Below are 21,952 nucleotides of genomic sequence, written 5' to 3'. Positions count from 1 at the left end.
TGGTGAACTGGGTGTTAACAGACGACTCCATGACAGGGAGTCAGCAGAAAGTCTGAATGACTGTGAGCAAATGCACCCACATCTGTTTTATACATGCATATGTGATGCCTGCACCTGCCACACCAAACCGTTTGGTGTGCAAAAACTACGAGCAATTAATTTTTGCACACGCAGCAAATAGGCTGGCGATGAATATACGATAGTGGCATGACTCAACAGGTGAAATTGGCACGCCCATAACACTAGCATAGGCCTCATCTTACCGGTGGTGGCACAGACCCAGATCTTTCTCTAACAGAGGTTGGCATTATAGGGCGTGGGCCGACAGCACTCCAACGCCAGAAGAACCACTCAAATCCAGAGCAAACACTGCAGACAAAAGGGAGACAGGGAGAAAAAACTGGAGCAGGCCTTCTCTTTGTAGATGCCTGCAGCACTGCCGTAGCCAGAGCTTGTGACACTGGCTATGGTTGGACTACACAGAGATTAATATAATCATCTATCACATATCTCTCACGGTCATTTCTTACTTGAAAGAGTAAAGCACACCTATTATGGTCTTTTCCAGCTTTAAATTTTTTATTCTTGAACTTCACTGAAGTACAGTACAGTACAGGAACAGTGTACACATAATTAATTTCATCTATGCTAAGCATTTTCCTCTAATAAACATAAAAATGTTCTTTTCTTAGAGGAACTGTTCAGCACTTTGTTAGAAAACCACCTAGAAGGGGACCTTTACTCATTTCTAAGTACATTTTTCTATGTGGGAGTCTGCTAGAGTAGCTTTGCAAGATTCACAGTTCAAAATAATCCTTATTTATGTTATACTGGGCCTCTGTGGAGCCTCTCCGTCACTCTGACTGAAATAAGCCATTTTAGTGCACTTCCCCGTTCTTTAAGCCAGATGTTCCGAAACTTTTTCTGGCACGCCCCATTTCAGAAGGCAAAAAATGTTCACACCCCACACTCAATCATTAACAGTGCAAAGAAGGATTCAAGCTGACTTTTACTTAAAGGTCAGGAGATTAACATAAGCAAACCCTTTATTTTCTCTAAAAATAACCCTTATTTTAACCCATATTTTTCACCTGGTTGTTTGAGTCCCACCTGCAGTGATTCAACACCCCACCATTTGAGAACCACTGCTTTAAGCCAGCTTTCTTCTGATTGGCTTCTGCTTGCAAACAAAAATTCTGAACAGAAGGTAAGTTTTTAGCTGCCTTTTAAAAGATACCCCAATGTTCACAGATTTCAGGCTCAGATGGAGAGATTGCTGGAGAGGGACCTGCTGGGGATGTTGTCACAGGCTGGGTCTCCGACCCAGCACTTTGAGCTTTCTTTGTATTGTTCTCAATTTTTGAGATGTTGTTAGTTTTGTGTTATTTCCTATTTGCCTTTAGTTTAGGCAGTTATTGTTCCTGGGTTTTCTGTTTGAGTTCTTGCATTATTCATCACGTATTTGGTATGTTAAGTTTGTATTGTCATGTCTAGTTTTAGTGTTTCCTGTTTTATTCTGACAGTGTCATGTGTTCTTTGGTCATTGTATTTAGTTTCACTCCTCCTGGTCCTGTCATTAGATTCATGTCAGTCAGCTGTTTCCTCATGTGTCGCCACTTCCCCTGATCACCTCATGTCTGTATTTAAGCCTTTTGTTTTCTTCATGCCATTGTCAGTTCGTCTGTTTATTCTCACCAGAGTCATAGTCATAGTCTTAGCCTGTTTATTTTTCCACCTCGGTCATAGTTATAGTTTTTGGTCTTAGTACCTTTAGTGTTTTGTTTCTTAGTGTTTTGTCAGTTCAGTGTTTTGGTTTCTTAGTGTTTTGCCTGTTTGCTTTGGTCTCTTGGTTCATTTCCTGCCGTCATCGCAATAAAGGTTCACTTTTCTGTTAATCATTACTATTCCTCGTCATCATCTGCTTTTGGGTCCTGCTTCCGCACACATCGGCGCACCCCGCCGTGTCAGATGTATGGGTAAAAACTTCCACTGATGTACGCCAGTCCTTGGCGAGCCGAGTTTCCATAACCGTAGGCACAAATCTCTTAGGCTACGTTCACACTGCAGGTCTTAATGCTCAATTCCGATTTCTTTTATCAAATCCGATTTTTTTGTCTGCTTGTTTACACTACAAATAAAATGTGACAGCAAACGCGCTCTAGTGTGAACGCTCAAAGCGGCCCGCATGCGCAAAAGAAGACATCACACACAGCACGCTCTGTTTAGACCCAGACCAACCAGTATTGTTTGACTGATGGCCCTTAATATAAAGACTTGTTTCAGACTTTCCATTTCCCAATTTTGCTTTAAGTTATAAAGTTATTTTGTTACTTACATATGGCCTAATAATTATCTCTACTGCTGTTTTAGAGAGGAGCGGTGCTTCAAAGGATAGTTGCAGATTTCTGTCAGAATCTGCAGATTATACAGTACAAATAAAATGTTCACATTTCTCCAACGTTGTCTTCTCAGCAGTTTCACTGACATCTACACTGGATGGCCAGGGCTGATAATTGGCGTCTGTCTTGTGTCAGTGACGTAAAAGACGGATTTAATGCGACATGACCGTTCAAACAGCAGTCGCTTTCTAAAACATCAGATATGTATCGGATTCAGACCCAGATCGGATTTGAAAATATCGGATTTGTGCTGTTCACACTGTCATACCATGATCGGATGTGGGTCGCATAGGGTCAAAAAAGTCGGATTTGATGCGCTTTCGCCTGCAGTGTGAACGTAGCCTTATAGGCACAAACAGGAACTTCTGTTTTTTCTTCATTAAGTTGGCAAAAATTGTCAGCTAAACAACTTTTAATAGAATCTATTCGCATAAGTTTGATGTGCAACAGAAATATCTTGGAGCTTAAAATAGATATATAACTGAATGTCATCTGCATAGCCATGCTAAGAAATGTCCTTCTGAGTGCTCAAAATGTGTTAAAGAACGAACAGATATAAGAGAAACAGTAAGGGCCCTAAAAGAGAACGCCGATAGAGACCGACCAGTATCTCAGCCTATGACAAATAACATGATTGTCATCAGTGTCAATGGCAGAGGTCAGAACAACATCAGCAAAACAGAACATTTCCCTGAACCACTTCGGATCGAGAGGTTGTTTGAGACTCTAAGAAGAGCTGTTTTGATGAGGTCTATGAAAGCCAGACTGAAATCTACCAAGATGCTTTTTTTGTCCAAACCACTTAGCTATGACATTCTCCAAAATGTTAGCAATAAAAGGTAATTTTAAGATTAGCCTGTAACTACTGAGAAGAGAGGCGACAAGCTGTTTTTCTGTTTTTAATGGGTGGATGATAGCGTTCTGGTCTTGATTAATGAAAGCAAACTGATAAGACTGAAAGACAGTTTTGAACAGAGATCTTTGTAAAATAACAGGTTGAGCTGGGGTAGGAACAGGCAGCGGAGATGCTGAAGAAAAAGTATTATTTCTCACACTACTCATTTTTTCTACAAAGAAAGTAAGAACATATTCACAATGTTCACTGGGAAAAATTGGGACAATGGGTTAAACACAAGTAAAAATGTCACTAATTGTGTAACACCCACCTCTGCTCTTTGAAACCAGGTTTTAAGACAGCACAAAAGTTTTGGTAGCGGACCCTTTTTGGATTCCATTGGTTGACTTGTGATGTTTGAGTGGGCTTCGCTTGCTTGCAGGTCTGCAGGCTGTGTAGGGGGAAGCAAAACGGGGAACACACTAGCCGAAATGCAATTTTGAACCTGTCATCTGCTGCCTGACAACAGTTTCTCTTTTTAAAAATGCATCTGCTTTCATGACCAGTGATTGGCACATCGAACAGGAACTCTTGGCCTGCTATCCGCTGGGTATACCGGAGGCCCCGAAACATCAGCTGTCCGCTAATCCAGTTTAAATCATTTGAATACTGTTCACTCTGAGACCCACACGAAATATCCCTCTGTGAATGTACATATAAAAAGTATTACAGTCACACATAAAATTGGCAGCTACTTTTAATGCATACCATGGAAATGTTTCATGGTTATGCTGGTACTACAGTGACCTGTTGGCACCAATGATTGCTTTTTATTAGATGGAGCCACAAATGTTTCCCAGTGACTGAGTTACACATTATTACTGTCTCTACTAGCTAAGACATTCCTTACGTTTTGAGTGGTGGAAGTAAATCACTAGCTCGATTTATGAATAGCTTCTATGACTCAGTTCGCAGTGACTGAGTGATGTGAAAGATCCACTTATGAATTCCAGCATCGATAAATAAACTCTTGAAGAAATACATTTCAGTTGCCACTTTTTGAAGAGATCTGGAAACGGCATGCTGCAGTGGTAAATGAAACAAACAAACAAACAAAAAGCCAAGGCTTTGCTGCACACAGCAGTCAGATCATGCTGTAGGAAGACAGAAAGGTCAAAATAAACTCTGCACATGCCTCCCAGGTTTTAGCAATAAGAGAAGGAGGTGTGTCTTTTGTACACATAGTCATATGAGATCTTTAGACTTGCTGGATTATAACTGTAAACACAAATGTGGCACACAAATGCACCTGGCCATATTATTCCCTTCTGTTAGTCTTCTATAGGGTATGCGTAACTGCTTGCAGGTACTGAGCCATGACTTCAATCAGCAGCCATGCTTCATCGTCAGCTGTTTATTTTTGTCATTCTGTTTGAATATGCAAGTGCAGATACAGTGCCGATGTTTGTGTAGTATGCAGAGGAATGCAGTCCTCGTAGCTGAGAGGTGCTTTGCTGCCTGAGCTGAGTTCAAGTTCAGCCTCCTTTCCTTTTCTCTTGTCTTCTCTCTGTCTTACCCACCACAGTCCGGGGGCACATCAGGTTCCAGTTGTTTTCTGGCTATTCGGGGTCAGCGATGCACGTTGGCAGACCTCATTGGCAACTTTCTCGTTGCAGTGCAAAAATCTGTTGGAGACTGAACTCGGCTCAGCGTTTGTGTGCCCCGGTGTTGAGTAACAATGAGGTCCGCAGGGCGATTGGCAGATGTCTGTTTGGTGCTGCAGATACAGTCATGCCATTGTGTGGAGTCAGCAAGTAAAATGTGTGTGTTTGTGTGCATATGTGGATAAGGGGTGAAGAAAAGCGGCTGTTTGTTTTGGCAGGAAGATCATTTGCCAAAGAAGTGGCTCCGCAGCCAATTCTCACCAAACAAACCCGCAGCAGTGAGTGTTTTATCAGTCCAAGCACTTCAGCGGGCGAAATGAGAAGGTGGCCATTTTACTCCTCGCACTCTTTGCTGCTCTTCACAGCTAAGAGGGTTAATGGTGAGCTGCCGCTCGGCCACTTTTAGTGCGGTGTTCCATTAAATTCAAAAGCTTGCGATCCCTAAAACTTCCCTGTAACATTTGTTACAGCTAATCAGCAGCATGACAAAGCTTTATGGTTTCTCTGATCTTTTCTTCTACTTGCTATGACTCACTTGAAGCCCCATTGTCTGCTCCGAGCCAAGATCCTCCAGTCCAGAGGGCGTCGGTGCCAAGCATGGCTCTGAGGATATTACAAAAAGGGAAAACCCATCTTCCCCCAAAACCTTCTTCCATTACAGAAAAGAGGTTTTCCGCTTCAATCGAAACTGTCAGTGGAAGTTTTTCAAGCCACTTGGAAAACATCAATTGCTGCTTTTTCAGTCTTTATGTTGGCAAAATCATCAGTCACAGGAGCAGCATGATCCTTTCGTAGTAGTTTTTCAGAAGAAAAGGCAGGTTGTGCATGTGTTTTTATGTCCTTTATGCTCTCTTTTGTTGTGTGCATGTATTGTTGAGCTGCACAGCTGACAGGTCTGTGAAATATCAGCACCTGCATTGTTTTTTCTCACAGTAATCTTTGCAACTGATGTGGACATGAATATGCCGCCTGTGTGTGGAGCACATCTTTTTAGTTTTAAACGACGAGCTGTTTCATGTTGGCGCAGGAGTAATAGGCGCCGCGGCGTGACAGCCAGGCCTGAGGCGACCCAGAAATGTGCCTTCTTGGAACTTCCTTCTCATTCCTTGGGCATAAGAACAGCGGTGCAGCGCAGGCTAGACTCCAAAACCAACAGTTTTGGAAATATCTGTTACATTTGCATCCCAAATATTCAGAAGAGCTTGCATGATGTTCTTATTTGGGTTGACAGGGTTTCATTTTTCATTCTTCGTGCCTCTTGTGTTTTCTTGTCGTACTTGGCTGTTTTTGTGTTGACTTATCTCGTTGACACACAGGATGGGTAATTTTGGGCAGCGTAGATGTCTGACTGCAAACAACATGTACAACTTAGAGTCCGCGCAGGAATGGCGTAAACATGGTTTCCGATTGAGGCAAATTCCTATGGTCATGTCGCCACTTTTAATGTTGACTTTTTTCTCCAATACACCTTCTTCTTCTTCTTTCATCGCTATGTGGAAAAAACACTTAAAGAGAACCTATTATGCTCATTCCCAACACTTATTTTTATTCTTGGACTCTACTAGAGTAGCCCTGCATGATTCAGAGTTCAAAATAATCCCTTGTTTTAATACTGTTCAGGCTCTCAGTTCAACTAGTGGAATAAGCTATTTTAACTCCCTTTACGTTAACTTTCTGCTGATTGGTAGCCCCTCACAAGCAAAGGATTTGGACGGTGGTGGGGCTTCGGTGTTATTCATATGACCAGGACATCCACATTTATTCACATTATAAAGAGCCATGACTAGAAAATAACCTGCCTGAAACTGAGTGTTTGGAGCAGTCTGAAGCCCGAGCTCGTGGCTCATTGGCTCATCACTCTAACATATTATAATATTAAAGAAAAGAAGAGTGTCACACACCTCTTTAATTGCTCTCTTTTAAATTTAATGTTGTCTGCAAATGTCTTTGACAGAAAAGTCTAATATGTTTGAGTAAATTAAATCTTAAACAGTTAAACCACACATTTCCTTTTACTCTGAATCGCATCTCCTTGTGAGGGACCAAAAATCTGTGGGCATCCTCTTTGTGGGATAATGCCTAATACAAAAATGTGAAAGAAGCCATGCCTTCTCTGTTATAAGTTAATAAAAATTCCACCTACAAGCACCTCATATAAGTGATAAAAGACTAGTTTGTTAGTTTCAAAGGGCTAATGTGTGATTTCTTGGCAACCTCAAGTCTTCTTGTTATCGTCCAGTTTCTAACAAGGTATGAGTCTGACACAAAATACCTTTGTTTACCTAATCCTTTCTGTACAGCTGTAATTGATGGAGATAAAACGAGGTAATTACTGAGCTGACAGGCCGAGTCATATTAGCCACGTTCGCGTTTCCAATCTTTATGCAAAGAGACTTTAACCATTAGGGTGTGTGCCAGCAGGATCTGAAAGCCACTCAAATCTAGAGCAAACACTGCAAACAAAAGTGTCGAGGCGATCAAAAGCGGAGCAGGCATTTCTTGTGTGCCCCTCTTTAAAAGAAAATAAATAAATAAATAGAGAGAAGGAACCTTCTTGACCTGCTTTCAGCCAATCAGCCCTTGACAACAGGCTCAACCTGAGCAAACAGTGAGGAAAGTAATCAGCTTTCACATAACCCTGATAGTAACTATCTCCTCAGAGTTATACATCAGCTGGTATTGATTAATGTGATGATGTTGTTGCCGTCCAGCACCGTGGCGTAGAGATGACTGCACTGGTGTTTTCCAGCTTTTAAACTTTGCTTGTAACTTATGTGCATAAGTGCTTAATTAGCAGTTTTCCTCCTCAGTTAATAATTATATCTATAACATGTAAGAAAACTGCAAGGAAAATCATCACATTCTGGCATTTTAGAAAATGTGGCAGTATTTTCACATTTTTGCTTTCGAAATGACTGCAGAGATAATTGCATTAACACAGACAAGTCTGATTAATTTTCCGTCGATCTACTAACCGATCAATCACCTAATCATTTCATCCCTAAACTGAATTAAAACAAGTTGCGTCACAGCTCCTGGCTCCAGCTGCACGCTCACCCTACAGACACAGGAATGGTATCAGTCTTCTCATCTAACTCTTGGCCAGAAAGAAAGTGCGCGTGCTTCTCAAAAATGCCGAGCTATTTCTTTGAAAGCTCAGGGTGCTCAAAACAAACCAGTTCATTCAAACACGCGTGCGCCAACGCATATAATGAATATAAATGGAGGACTTGAGAGATACAGTATATGCTCATCGCCAACAATTCTCAGTTTCCTTTTCCCACCACCTACATTTGGAAAGGTGTGTACGCCTGTATGGCTCCATTAAAAGGTATCGGTTTTAATCATACTTAAAAGTGATTACGTGGAGCTACAGCACAGTGAGCCTGTTCTTATTTGGAAATATTGACACAACAATGAATCACAGACTCATATCCTCTCAGTTTTCTCACGTCTGCTGACATTTCAAACTGTGCGAATAATTGCCAAATTGTCTCGGGCTGTATTAAGCCAGGGGAGGATACAAATGCCTTTAAGCAACATCAGCTGAGGAGATGTAGAGGCAACGCTGCTTATCTTACCAACAAAGCCTTAGAAACAGTTACACTTGTTTCATAAATCAACTTGTTAAAAAGCACATGCACATAAGAGAATAAGCACTCCCATTTTCCTAAAAGCTGTACGGGAGGATGGTGGTGGAAGGGGGTGGGTCAGGAGGTGATGGAGTTTGTAAGATAAACTTGGCTAAACTTTGTCAGTGTACGAAATTCCCCTCATCAGACCCCAGCCTGCCATCCTCCCCTCTCTACCCATCCGTATCCAACAGTGTGCAAAGCTAACAAAGCCAGTATTTAAAAAGCTATTAAAGAACTACACAACTTCTTTCATCATTTAAAATGTCAAAAGCTTGAATAAGCATCCCGTTTATACAATGAGCAATCCCTCCAGGAATAATTCTCAGAATTTCAGCCACTCTTCACGTCATTTGTGCGAGTTTGCAGTTTTGCCTGCAGGGTGCTTGTAGATTTTATCAGCTACTGCATCTCAAATACAAATAATCCAATTCAGAATCACCGCTATAAGCTGAGCTCAAACTAAAATGGAAGGTAAGTTCATGCCTAAGGGTCTTGCTGTCTGTTGGATTTTGGAAATCTAAGTCATGCGTCAACTCCAGCAAACACTACCATTTAAATGTTTAGATTATATGTAACTTTTAATTTAAACGGGGACCTATTTAGGAGACTTCCTCGCTTTCTATCAGATATATGCACTCACGAGACACTTCATTAGTTATTCTTTGCTAGTAGTTGGTTGGAACCCCTTTTGCCTTCAGAACTGCTTTCATTCGCTACAAATTCAAAAAGCTGCTGGAAACATTCCTCAGAGATTTTAGTTCATATTGACTTGATAGAATCACACACTTGCTGCAGATTTGTTGACTGTACATCCGAGAGGTGCACTGTTGGATAGAGATCTGGTGATTGTGGAGGCAATTTGAGGATAGGGAACTCATTTAAAGAAATAGCCTGAGATGATTTGAGCTTTGTGATGTGGTGTGTTATCCTCCTGGAAGCAGCCAGAAGAAGATGGGTACACTATGGTCAGCAACAGTACTCAGATAGACTGTGGTGTTTAAAAAATGCTCAGCTGGTACTTGAGGGGCCCAAAATATGAAAATGTCTGCCACACTGATACACCACCACCACGAGGCTGAACTGTTGATACGAGGCAGGATGAATCCATGCTTTCATGTTGTTTGCACCAAATACTGACCTCACCTTCCAAATAAAGACACATCAGACCAGGCAACATTTTTCCAATTTTCCATTGTCCAATTGTGGTGAGCCTGTGCAAACTCTAACCCAAGTTTTCTGTTCTAAGCTGACAGCTAAGCAGTGAAAAAGGTATCATGACTCCTACTTGACCAAGCATAATGTTATTGGCTTGTATTTTTCTAAGGCGGTATAATGAAACAGATTACACCGTATTTTGCTAGCACACTGACCGAGATTCAGTGATCAGGGACAATGACTTTATTGCTTTCCATCGCCACAACTGACAGAACCAATATCATCTTTCTGTTGGCTCACTTGTGTGTGTGTGCGCGCTCCAAAATGTTGTGTGTTACATTCATAAAACTACAAGAGAGAATGCAAAAAAACCCAAACAAAAACTGGGCATACTGCAGTCTTTTTGACAGGATGCTGTCTGACGTCCAAAATATTGTGACGTCTGCCTGGGTTTCTATGGGTTTCAGCTGACATAATGTTGTCTGATTGTGTCAGAAACACCAGCTGTAATATTTTAATAGTATTTATACTCTTCTCCCTGCTGTAGTTTTTGTTAAATCACTGTAAAATAACAAGAACTAAAAGGTCAAACTTTGCACAACTTTCAAGTGATCTTGACAGGATCCTTGTGGGACTAAATACGGCATGTGGGAAAATCACAGTCTTGATCATTTTCTTAAAATCTGGTAAAGCTTAAATCTTCATTGTGTTTTCAGTTTCCTTCTGAGGTTCTCTCGTCAGTCTTGTCATATAGTTAGATTAGTAATGAAGCTTTGGGCATTCTTTGTTGGCAAAATAGCAGCTCTTAAAGAGCAGGCCACATTTCCAGTGTTGATACTGTTTCACAGAGTTATGATCTCAGATCACACACATGAGAACGTATATTAGTCTTTTGCTCATGGACATTTTCATACTAAGCCACACACAGACTCCGGCAGTGTCTTCAGAAATGCTGATATAGTTAATTTTGACAGGTAATGCACAATGATCCCTGAAAAATCCTAACTAAAACAGTCATTCATTAAGGTTTTGGAATTGTGACTCGGTCGTATGGCAGTTTTTCCACCCAGTCTCATGCTGGAGGGAATTAGGTAGGTAAACATTAAAATGTGGAAGTTGGCTCTAAAACTAGAAGCCAAGAATTGTTTACTCTATTACATTAGGAGAACTCATTTGGGAAGACTTTGCTAGGGAAACGCAACTCCCCTGCAGATATTATACCTTTAGTGTCATTTTGACAAACATTTCAGTCGTAGTTTGGTGAAAAGCGGTGGGACCTGCATTAAAAACCTCTACCTGGCCGTCACCAAATTTTGTTCTTTTCTAACAGCTGCCACGGCATTGAATTCGGGCTAAGACAGACATGTTGTGTGTTAGGCATCAAGATAATTAACTGGTCACAGTCAGGTTTTCCTGGAAATTGACTGTATTAGTGAGTCTATTCTCTTATTCTCGCCTTTTCCCTTTAATTTTTTCCCCCCGCTTGGCAACTGTCACACAGAAAGCTTTGAAGTGGGTGTAAATAAGAAGACATGCATGCTTAATGAGCACGAGTAAAAATGGCTTAATACTTGTTTTCGCGATGTAGCTCTGCTTACCGAACTGAACGTCGAGGCAGCGTGACTGCTTAATTAAGCTGCCTGTTAACACAAAGAGGCCAACAGTGACATTTGCTGTGGTGACGGTCACATCATATCTGATTAACTTCAAGTTGTCGTTTGAAAGAGTCCCAAACATCTGCAACTAAACGCTTATTTTCACCTCCCGATCTCACTTGTAAAACTAAATATCCTACTGTGACTTGCCGAGCAGATGTAATGAGCCGAGATCAAATACTGAAAGTCATTCACAGACGCTGATATGTGAAAGGGCCAGAGAGTGAAAAGGAGAAAGGAAAAAAACAAGAAGTGAGGAATGGTCTTCTGCTTTCAGATTTACAGCCGCGGGGTCACCAGTAGAGTCGGAGCTGGAGCAGAGTGGTGCAGAACTCGCCTCCTCCTCCTTCCCTGCCTCCCTCCCTCCTGGCCTCCTTAGCCTCCTATGCTCACACCCAATTTTTTGGCTCTTTGTTACTGTATATAGGTCACACTGTGATCGTGTGTATATACAGGTGAATTTATTCTCCTTCCCAGCAAGCATATGGAAAGAGGTACTCAAAACATTTCCTAGAAGTAACTGAACAGAAGAACAATGCTGCATTTGAAGCAAAGGTCATGCCTTCGTGTGTTTTAGAGGAGAACTCATTCTGAACAGATCCTCACTGTAAAAAATCAAAATAATGCATTCATTGTGTCATGTATAGATTTTTATTTGAGTGTTTACGTTAAAGTAAAACGTGTTTTATGAGCTACTTTTATGGTTTTTTTATGTAAAACTCTTTACTTTAACTTCTTGCCACACACCTACAGCACTAGGAACATTTCTAGAATTCTAACGACATCTGTGTGCATGTATGCATGCGAGTGTCAACTCGGCTAAGCTCAGCTATGTTGTCATCATTTAAAGAATTTATACAGTACATTTAAGGAATCATCCCAAGCGGTGCATGTCTTTTATTTGCAGAGAAGGAGCGACGGTTATAAAGCAATATTACATTTTTTCCATGTCTTTGTTCTTGGCACAACAAACAGCAACGCTGCAGTGAGTCAATTTTATCATCGCAAATATGTGATAAGAATAATATGAGGAATAGCGCTTATTTTTTTAAATAGATTAAACAGGACAGTTTTCCATCGCTTCTCACAGCCTCTGTAACAAAATGTAATGCTTGAGCGTGCGTGTGAATAAAAGTGCCTTTGCCCCCACTAGCTTACCTGAGCTCCCCGTGAAAAGCGAACACAATCTCAGCCTGAGCAGAAAGGCAGGATGTTTTTGATGAAGCAGTGGGCTTAATTTAGGCCCAGGCATTCTCAGTATCTGTCACCTAACTCCCAGTGATCTCAACACACAGTGTAGTTGTGCGCATGTGTGTCGGTTTATGTTTATCCACAGAGGCAGGCTATAAATTCAAGAAATGTACACCGACATTCGGCCCCCCTATAAACTGTAATACCTCCCAAATATAAAGACAACGTCATACCCATTCCCCGTTTTATTTTGCTAGTAATAATGGAGCAAATAAAAACCGCAGCTTTACAACAGACACTACTATGATAGTGTCTCTCTGATAGGATTTTATTATGAATTATTAATACTGGCTATTAAAAAATAATCCCATTAACTCTGCCAAATGCCCCAAAATCTTGATTTCTTCTTCTAAAGAAGCTGGCTTGGTTATAGCTCCTGCTTGGCCATTAAGTAACCAAACAGGCGTAGGCATTGCCAGCAAACCAGCAAAAGCAAAAAGCGAGTGCCAGCAACCTCTGCCAAAGACTTCAGCTTGCACCCAGTGTTCTTCTCTTACTGGTACACAGAGAAATGATCTGCCTACTTCTTCGAATTGTACATTTTTCTATCCCTGTATGGATTTTTTTAAAAATTAAAAAATATTTTAAGAATGAAAACCTTTTGTTGCAAGCAGAAAGATTTAAGAGAAATTATGTAGATTCTTGTTTTTTTGAGCATGTACGTTTGCTGATATGGGCACGTGGATTTGCTCCTTCTTGGCCATTAAGTAACCAAGCAGGCGTAGGCATTGTCAGCAAACCAGCAAAACTAAAAGCCGAGCTCCTACAAACTGCCAGTGACTTTGTTTTGCACAGAGTGTTCTTCTCTTTGCTGGTACATAAATAAATTTTCTACCCTTTGAGTTTAAGACATTTTCCAGTCTGCATGGAAAATGTTCTTATTCATAATACTGACAAACCTCTGTTTTTAAGCAGCTGCATAACGTAATTATATGGATCTCCATTTTCTAGCTCTCTCTCCATCGTTGCTGGATGAGCATGTACATTTTTGAAAATCACAAAAGAGGACCTTGCGACGTCTGACCTCGAGCTTGGCGTCACTTTAATGCGGCATTAAACGAACGTGCTCCATCTCGTCAAACGACTGCACGGAGAGCTAGGAGGAGATCTCTGTGGTCGTCATGCACCCATAACGAATGGAAAGACAAGAAGACCACACAGCAGCATGGTCAGATCAGGTTGTCAGAGACCATATATAAAATCTGGGTCAGGGTCCAGGCCGTAACCTCGCTCTCACTATGGCTCCGCTCTCGCTTCTCTGTACCCGATTCCACCTTCGTCCCACAACTCTATCTTTGTGTTTTCTCCCTCTTTTAGTTGAATCGCTTCACCCACTTTCCACATCCACGTCTTTATGCATTTCATTCCCTGTCTCAACCTACTCGGCCCGAGCAATCCAGGCAGGCAGGCTGTTTGTGCTGAGCTACATGGCATCTTTAGATTATATTAAATTTATTGTGAATTCATGGCAATGAACGATGCATTTAAATACAATAATGGCAAAAATCTAAATTTGTGAATTGTTGAGATAATAGTGAAACTATATTATATTATATTATATTATATATGTATAATGCTGCATTTTTTTCTAGAAATACCAGGGCCAGAAGACAGCATGTCATTTTTAGATGTCAACTAGGGAACTGGCTTAGTACCTCTCCTCTTTCTTTCCTTTTTTTTGGGACATTTTTGATTATAACATCTGAAAGAAAAACCACAATGGTCCCTTTGTTGGAGATGAAAGTGTTTCCAGTGTTTTTAACTCTTAATGATTTCTCTGTGTTGTTTGCTTTTAGGAAGTGAAGAAGCATTTGAACAAGAAAACGGATAATTACATCAAACTAATTTTTTTTACTTGTTATTTGCTGTTTTACCCACACACGAGTTATGTTCTGAAACCACTTTTAGTACTTTGAAAAAGATACTTGAGAACAGCACCCATATTTTAAAGACATACTCTGTATTCTGAGATAAGCCTCATGACCTTTGATATGTGATTGATGTGTTTGGACTTGTTTTGTTTACCGTAGCACACAGAAATTATACTTTGCTGCCTAGCAGGCATTTTCATCTAAGAGCTACGTGAGTTCCTCTTCATATTGCTACTGGGTCCAGTTTCTGTTTATCGGGGAACATTTCCTCACATAAATCACCCGCTCTTTAAAAATAAATCCCAAAAAACATACCTTTTCTTCTATTTTGACTGTATGTGCATTAAACATATGGGATATAAATTTTAAAAATATACATTTTTGACTTTGTCTAATACATATTTTACAGAGCTAAGCTGGCTGCTAACCCTTGTTTTATAATACTGCTACTTAAACTAAATATATCAATTTCAGAATTAAGTATAGCAACTTTTAAGTCAATTCCTTGTCAGATATTATTATTAATCTTTTAATTTGTTTTGTGTACTTTTAGAAAGTTGAATAGAAAGAGCCAGAGATAAAATTTAAGAGGTGCCACATAGTTGCCTATTCTCTAAGGCAGACCTGGCAGGCCTGCAGCAGCTCTAACAGTGGCCTTGCTGCCATTAATAATGGGAAAATGGCAAACACTGTACAAATCAACTGGCATGAATCTCTGTGCTTCTCTACAGCACAGTCTCTCTGAACCTATTGTGGAGCTAACATGGCTGCCAGCAATAAGACATGATGACATTTATCCTGCTTTCTTGCTGGAGGCCTCCCAGTAAGGAGTTCTTGTGAACACATCTTCCGAGTGACATGGAGACGGGCCTGCAGCCACCAGCGGAGCTGAGCCGCTTTAGAGCCCTGCTGAGACCTGCCAGGCCCACAGCTTTCCCTGCCAGGGGCCTCGCTCGAAGTCAAAGTGAGTTACAACCCATGCTCTTGACACACACATGCTAATGCAGAAGCAAGCACCCACTATGTAGGCATGCAGGCGCATGCACAGGTGGAATACATAGAGGAATATATGTGTGCAACCATAAACCAGTACAGAGGCAAAGAAATAACACTGTACGTGCAAATATATGCACACTCATACATAATGATACCCCTCTAAAAGAGATTGTAGCTCCACTGGACCACTAGATAGACTACATTTACATACAATCACACACAATCATAAATTTGGTATTTGCAGCCTAAATAAATGATATCCCTGCTTCTACCCATGCAGTAAAGTGAGCATGTCGTCCAACAGGGGCTCTATCTGTCAGGGGTAGTTTGAGATCAAGGTCCAGCAGCTGCTGGATCAGCTGGATTGATCTGTCTGGGTAAACATGAGGACTGAAAAAGAGCATGTTTGTGATTAAAGGCTTAACAGGAAGTGCGTGTGACAGTGAGAGAGAGGGAGCTTCAGTATGCTGTTTATACCCTGTACAAAAGAGAGCACTGTGTATTACCTCCATATATATGTGTGTGTGTGTTATATTGTGCTTATATCCAGCTCCATTTTTAAAAAATGTTTGGATACTGCTGGAGTCAATTTATAGCAACATCATCCTTATATTATACTGGACATTACTGGTGCAGCCCCTTAGTTCATCCTCCTTTCTTCTGATTGGCTGCCCCTCGTTAATAGAAGTCAGTGGGCGGGCGTTCTGTGCTCACAAGCGTGTACTATGTACCATTAACTGGATTGCTGCCCCTGACTGAGCCTGGTTCTGACAGAGGTTTGTTCCTGTTAAATGGGAGTTTTTCCTTCCCACTGTTGCCAAGTGCTTGTTCAGTTTAATGTTTGAATATTGGGATTTTCTCTGTTTTCTGGCCTCTACTTTACAATACATCGTGCTTCGAGGCGACGTATGTAATTTGGCAAGTTAATTCACACAACTGAAGTGAATTAAGAAAACCTCTCAAGCCACTGTAACACATTTTTGACAGAAAATCAGGAAAATCATATTGGGGCTGGTTAATGTTTTTCATCGTGACTCACCTAAAAAGAGACAGTCTTCCAGGAAATGGTTACCAAAAATATTTTCCTAACCATAATCACGCAGTTTTGGTGCCTAAACATAACAAAACTGCAAAAGTGAAATTAAAAAACAACTTAAAGTTGTGACTCAACCTTTTCTGAGTTGTCACCAGATATCCAAAATTATACTGCGAATTACTGGAGACATCATCAACCCCCCCCCCCAAACCGGGTGGAATACTCAAGGCCATTTTTTTATATTTTTTAGATACTGAGCAAATGAAGGAGAATTTACTTAAATGTGGTTGTAGCCACCTTAATTATCTTGCAAAGTGCCCTTAGATACAGAATAAATGTGTCAGTCCCTCTGCTCATTACAGCCAAAAGACCCTATTAAGCTCTCACATGAGGGCTGACCAACAGTTTCATGCTGGCTATATATGAATGTATCTCACAGCGATAATATATCGCGAGTGCATGTGTAGCTATATGGTTTGTGTCTAATCCCAGGAATGTTGATGTGGTCCAGAGTTTAATAAATGGAGGCGTGGGTGTGGAGTAAGAGTCCCCTGGAGCAGAGTTAAGGTCTTAATGTACTAAAAAGCCTTGACCCAGACCATATACACCCACTCACAGGGACACAGCACCTTCTCTCCAGTCCAGCACATTCTTTCATACTTTGGCTACGCAGCAAAGAAATATGCACTTAGACATACACAGAGATATGCAAGCACAACATGGACGATATGACCTTAAACAACAAACATGCGCAAAATGTACCGAGTGGCTCAAACACACACACACACACACACACACACACACACACAAACACATCCTTGTTGACTTGTGTTGGTCATCATTCAATGAGGAGCACATGACTTAAATCGGGTGTGGTGCATGACATCTTATCGAACAAAAGCGTCCCACAGAGAGAGCTGATGGGGGAGACGATCCCTCCCCGCTTGTCCTGTCTGTTGGGAGTCATGAGGTCTCCATCTCGTTTGCCACGCTGTGTCTCGTGGTTCAAAGTCCATAAAATGTTCAAGTTAAAAAAAAAAAAAAAATCCCCTGCTTTTAAAACTTTCAGCTGCGGTGCTGTGTTGTCAATAAATCAGCTGCTTTCCCTGAGGATAGCAACGTTATCTCCGGGAGGGAGAGGAAGTGCAAAACACTGCACGTTTTTCAAGAATGAAGCCTTTGAATTTCTTGTTATGTCCTATAAATGTCTCACCTTGAGGGTCTGATGTCTCGCAGTGAGAATGGAGGGCTTGTATTCTACACATTCAACCCGTCGCTTCTACATGCTTCTGCAGTCATGCAGAAATAAACTCAAGTATGTTTATCACAGAAGCTTTATTGTGTTTTGTCTCATTTAAGTGTCTTGCTGATAAACTTGTCATTTAACTGTCAAAATCATGACGGCTACCTCCATGTCAGATCTTACAGGGAATATTTCTTCATTTTCTCAAATGCATTGTAGCTCTGAACTTTTCTAACATTAACCAGCGGAGCTGAATATTAGAATGTAAATATCTATATCAGTTGGACCAGACATTACCCAGGCAGCCTCCTTGTAGAAAGTAAAGTCCAAATGAGCACATGTGTGAAAGGTTCAGGTAATTCACAGAGTGAGTTTGCATCACGTCCCGCCTCCTGCGCAGACTATCCAGTCGCCACTCTTTGCCCAAACCTAAACTGCACAATGCATTTCAAGTGTCACTATGCATCTATCACATGTGAGAAAAGCCAACTCTGGACAATGTGCAGACCTGATTCTCTCAACATTACCTGGAATTTATGTGTAAAACTTGCTATAGTCTCATCCACCAAAGTTGCACGTCACCATTGAGTCACCAGCTTCAGTGATAAGATTGTTTATCAGAACAAATCTTTGCAACTGTTGCAACTGTTTTGGAGTCCTGTAAGTCCTGTTAATACAGGAGAAATAATGCGCGTTGCAATTGCTCAAGTGCTTCTGTGAGAGTTAAAATGGCTAAAAAATAAATAAATCAGAACTCCACAATGACAAGAGAAGTGAAAAGAGGATTCTCAAGCTTACTCCTGAACATTCCCCTTCTCTTTCTACCTAGCTGGAAAAAGCTTGAAAAGTGTGAGCAAACTGGTGAAATCAAGCTGAGCAGGAAGGGGTAAACAGGACATTTGTGTGCATGTGTCTGTATAATCCCATCACAAGATAGTGTCGTCGAGAGCCATTGCCCCGAGGCAGCTGGCCATAGTCCATCAAGGGAACTTTAAATTAGAGTAATGCTCACTAACACAAGGTTAGACAGTTCATCTGCTGGAGAGATATGAAAAGGGGGGATTGTCTGGTGCTGTGCTGATGGCCCAGAGAAAATAGAGTGAAGAAGTTTTGAATCCCAGGCCTATACGTGGACATGGCTATTTGTAGATTGAACTGAGGCAGATGCAGACAGGGTTGGAGAGACTGAGTCCTTTGATAATCGATAATGGCCTTGACAAATGTAAGACAATGCAATATAAAAAAAAGTGAAATAAAATAAAGTTTGTCAAATGATTTGTTCCTGGTTGAGTAAAATGCTGAATAAAGTTTGTTTAAAACTAAAACTGTCTTCTTGTCCTTGTGCACAGAATATTTACTGTATAACGTTTAATTTAAATGATCAACAGTGTTTGAACTTTTTTGTCCTCCAATCTTTAAAACAAGCCCACAAATGTATCAAATGTCCCGACGCAGCTGGGCACAGTTGCTTTTGGCAAACGATGCCCAAACAGGAGTGAACAGTGTGTTGCTTACGGACTACTTAAACCTGTGGAATAATACGAATTTGGTGCTCTGACACTGTACATGTGGGACCAATTAAAGATAAACTACAGTGAACTGCACTGAACATCGTCAACCTTACAAGTATAAAAATGCAAAAGGCGCATCTGAGGGAACACGTGTGCATTTTCACGTGCTGAATCCTTCCAATAAAGTTCAGATGCGTACAAGTATGATTCATTTGGCTGCTTCAAGTTCTCCATTTAAAAAAAATGGTTACAAAATATTGTCGTTTCCGTTTACGATGAGTAATCTGCTACGATTGAAAGTGCTGAAGAACTCGTGAATGGTTTACAGCATAAAACACATGAGCTTATTTAAAGCAGGAAGCTTATCCAAGAAAGCTTGCTATCAGGCTTCAACTGCTATGTAAAACTGGGTAGTTAGGCCTCCGTTGTCTATGCAAAGTGACAGCTAAAAAAACAGTCCCCTGAGCTCTGCGGGGAGAAGAGACGTGTAAATGATCTAAGTAATCTTGTTTAGATCAGCTTTTCTGAAGATATAACTGACAAGCGCACACAAACAGGAAAAATGAGTCAGACATTCCTTGCATATGAAATGCACTCCTCTCACAAATGTTATGATAAGCTATGGTAAATGCTGCTCTTTGCTGCACTTTCACTTTACAAAAAAAAGTTCTCCTTTTTATTCTGAGAAAGAGGAATGACACAAATGCTGCAGCCGGAGATGTTCTAAAATATACCCTCTTTAACTGCAGCACTATACAGTACCTTATCTGGTATGTGTTGATATCACTATTAGTCATGTGTAAAGAATCTGTGAGTGTTTGTGAGAGTTTTGTTTCCCTAGGCAAAGTTTGGCAAACCACAAAATTCCTTTAAATCTCCCCCAACTCCACCAAATTATTAACAGCTCCAAACACAGCATATTTAAAAATGCTTTGAAATTCGAGCTTGAATAAAAGAATGAGCTCGGAAATACAAGCAGAGCGTTGGCAGGATGAATTATCATTCTGATTTTGCAGAATTTTAATAAATTCTCTCTATATTTTTATTACAGCTAATATTTTTGAGCAATAATTCACTCTCATTTGTTTAATCTTCTCATGAGCTCTCATGCCTGAACTGAGCTTTGGGAAAACACCTATCTAATGAGTTCATAGGCAAAAGTGAGGAGGGAAAAAAGCCCTTTTTACCTGCCAGTGATCCAGCACATCATATTTAAAACAAAGCAAAACAAAACAAAAACTTTAAGTGTGGGAGGCCAGTGATGTGCCCCACCCAAGTAACTACCCTTTCATAGAGTCAATGAGCCCAGCCCTGAAGCTGCATCTCCAGACTTACCAATAATTCCTAACGGCCTGACCCAGAAGCTGCATCAGGAGGCCCCGTCGCACAGCCTGTGATCCACACCCCAGAGCTGCACTGGAGGAACAGCTCACACAGCCCAGTGGGACCAGTCTTGGATGTGCAAACATGCAGGAACGCCTTATCTGTGCTGTTTTCTGACAGATACTGAACAGATACAAAGACGGCTGCAGAAAAAAAAAAAAGAAAAACAGCAAAAGCGCACCTACAGACTTTTAATATTGTTCTTCAATTCCTATATTAAAAAAACAAATAAATAAAAAATAAACGTTACCAGTTACTAAACACAGTTACAGGGCTAAAATGTCTGCAGCAACTTGTGTGTTTATCATCGGTAAATACACACAGCTGTTAGAGTCCAGTGAACAATGCTGGCAGCTACACACCTCCAGCACAAGGGACACATTAAGAGAAATAGTAGGAGGAACTGGCCCATACTTTGTGTGTGTGAGGGAGTGTTTAATGTATAATGTCCTCACCATGAGAGTAGGATGAAAATCTTATTGCAGGCGAATGGATTGCAAAATGTTAGTGTGAAGTGGAACAGGATCTATTTAAAGCCATGTAAGTAAATACACGCTTCTTTTATGGAATTTTCTTCTACATGAATCAATCATTGGAAAGCAGAAAATGTCACACTATTCTGCTTTCATTTCTGCTTCACATATGCTCAATTCTGCTTAAAGTTCATGTCAAGTTTCAAATATCCTTTAGAATGAGGCCATTTTGCAACATCTGTAAAGTTTTATAAGTTTTCGGTACCTGGCTAAATGTGTAAGTTAATTTCAGTGCCAAGCATGGTGGCTTCTGCTCACTGTTCCCAAACAGATGAGAAGATTTAAACCAATCTTAGGGGTTAAACTGGGCCTGTGCGATTACAAACAGCATTCCAGCACCTTCAATTATTAATGAAATCAAAAAGAAAGTTTCATTCATAATATCAACCAAGTTCATTTCTCATGTCCCAAAGCCTGGAGTTCTTTCCAGCTGATGACAGATGATACTCAATCAACATATCATGAAGTAATTTCAGCCAACCAGCCGGCCTGCAGACGCTACTCACACCTTTTCCCCCCTGCATTATCCCTGTCATGGATGTAGATGACATAAAGTTGCAGTCGTACTAGTAGGTGCTACAGAAGGAGAAGAGCAAAAATGAACTTGGTTTTCTTTGTTTGAAGTAGCAGGTAATTTCAAATGCAACGCTTCAAATAACTCAGCAAATATCACCAAACACAAGCTGTTTCTCTATAATTTGGCACACAATCTGTCTTCTTAGTTAACTGCACATCTGCTGCAGCTGGGGAAGAAAATGGTCATGTGTGATAACTTCACTTCAGAG

The 21,952-nt window shown here is 40.8% G+C and overlaps 1 protein-coding gene and 1 long non-coding RNA gene across 3 annotated transcripts in view; one reads left to right on the top strand and one right to left on the bottom strand.

Moving 5' to 3' along the window:
- Positions 1-273: 273 nt before the first annotated feature.
- Positions 274-21,952, bottom strand: part of LOC147328017 (uncharacterized) — a 63,555-nt gene continuing 41,876 nt past the window's right edge. The window contains exon 5 of the mRNA XM_086296125.1: positions 274-369. The gene's annotated coding sequence lies outside the window, so the exon portion shown is untranslated. The remainder of the gene's footprint in view (positions 370-21,952) is intronic.
- Positions 8,584-21,952, top strand: part of LOC147328018 (uncharacterized) — a 28,448-nt gene continuing 15,079 nt past the window's right edge. For both annotated transcript variants that reach the window (XR_015129908.1, XR_015129907.1), the window contains exon 1: positions 8,584-21,174. This is a non-coding gene — a long non-coding RNA (uncharacterized LOC147328018). The remainder of the gene's footprint in view (positions 21,175-21,952) is intronic.

Source organism: Aulonocara sp. 'chitande type north' Nkhata Bay, linkage group LG6 (assembly GCF_057382095.1).
Source record: "Aulonocara sp. 'chitande type north' Nkhata Bay isolate Kocher_YH1m ecotype deep benthic linkage group LG6, A_spYH_male_GT1.1, whole genome shotgun sequence".
Classification (NCBI taxonomy): domain Eukaryota; kingdom Metazoa; phylum Chordata; class Actinopteri; order Cichliformes; family Cichlidae; genus Aulonocara; species Aulonocara sp. 'chitande type north' Nkhata Bay.
The sequence above is the reverse complement of the archived record's forward strand: the minus strand, read 5'-3'. Positions and strand labels throughout refer to the sequence as shown.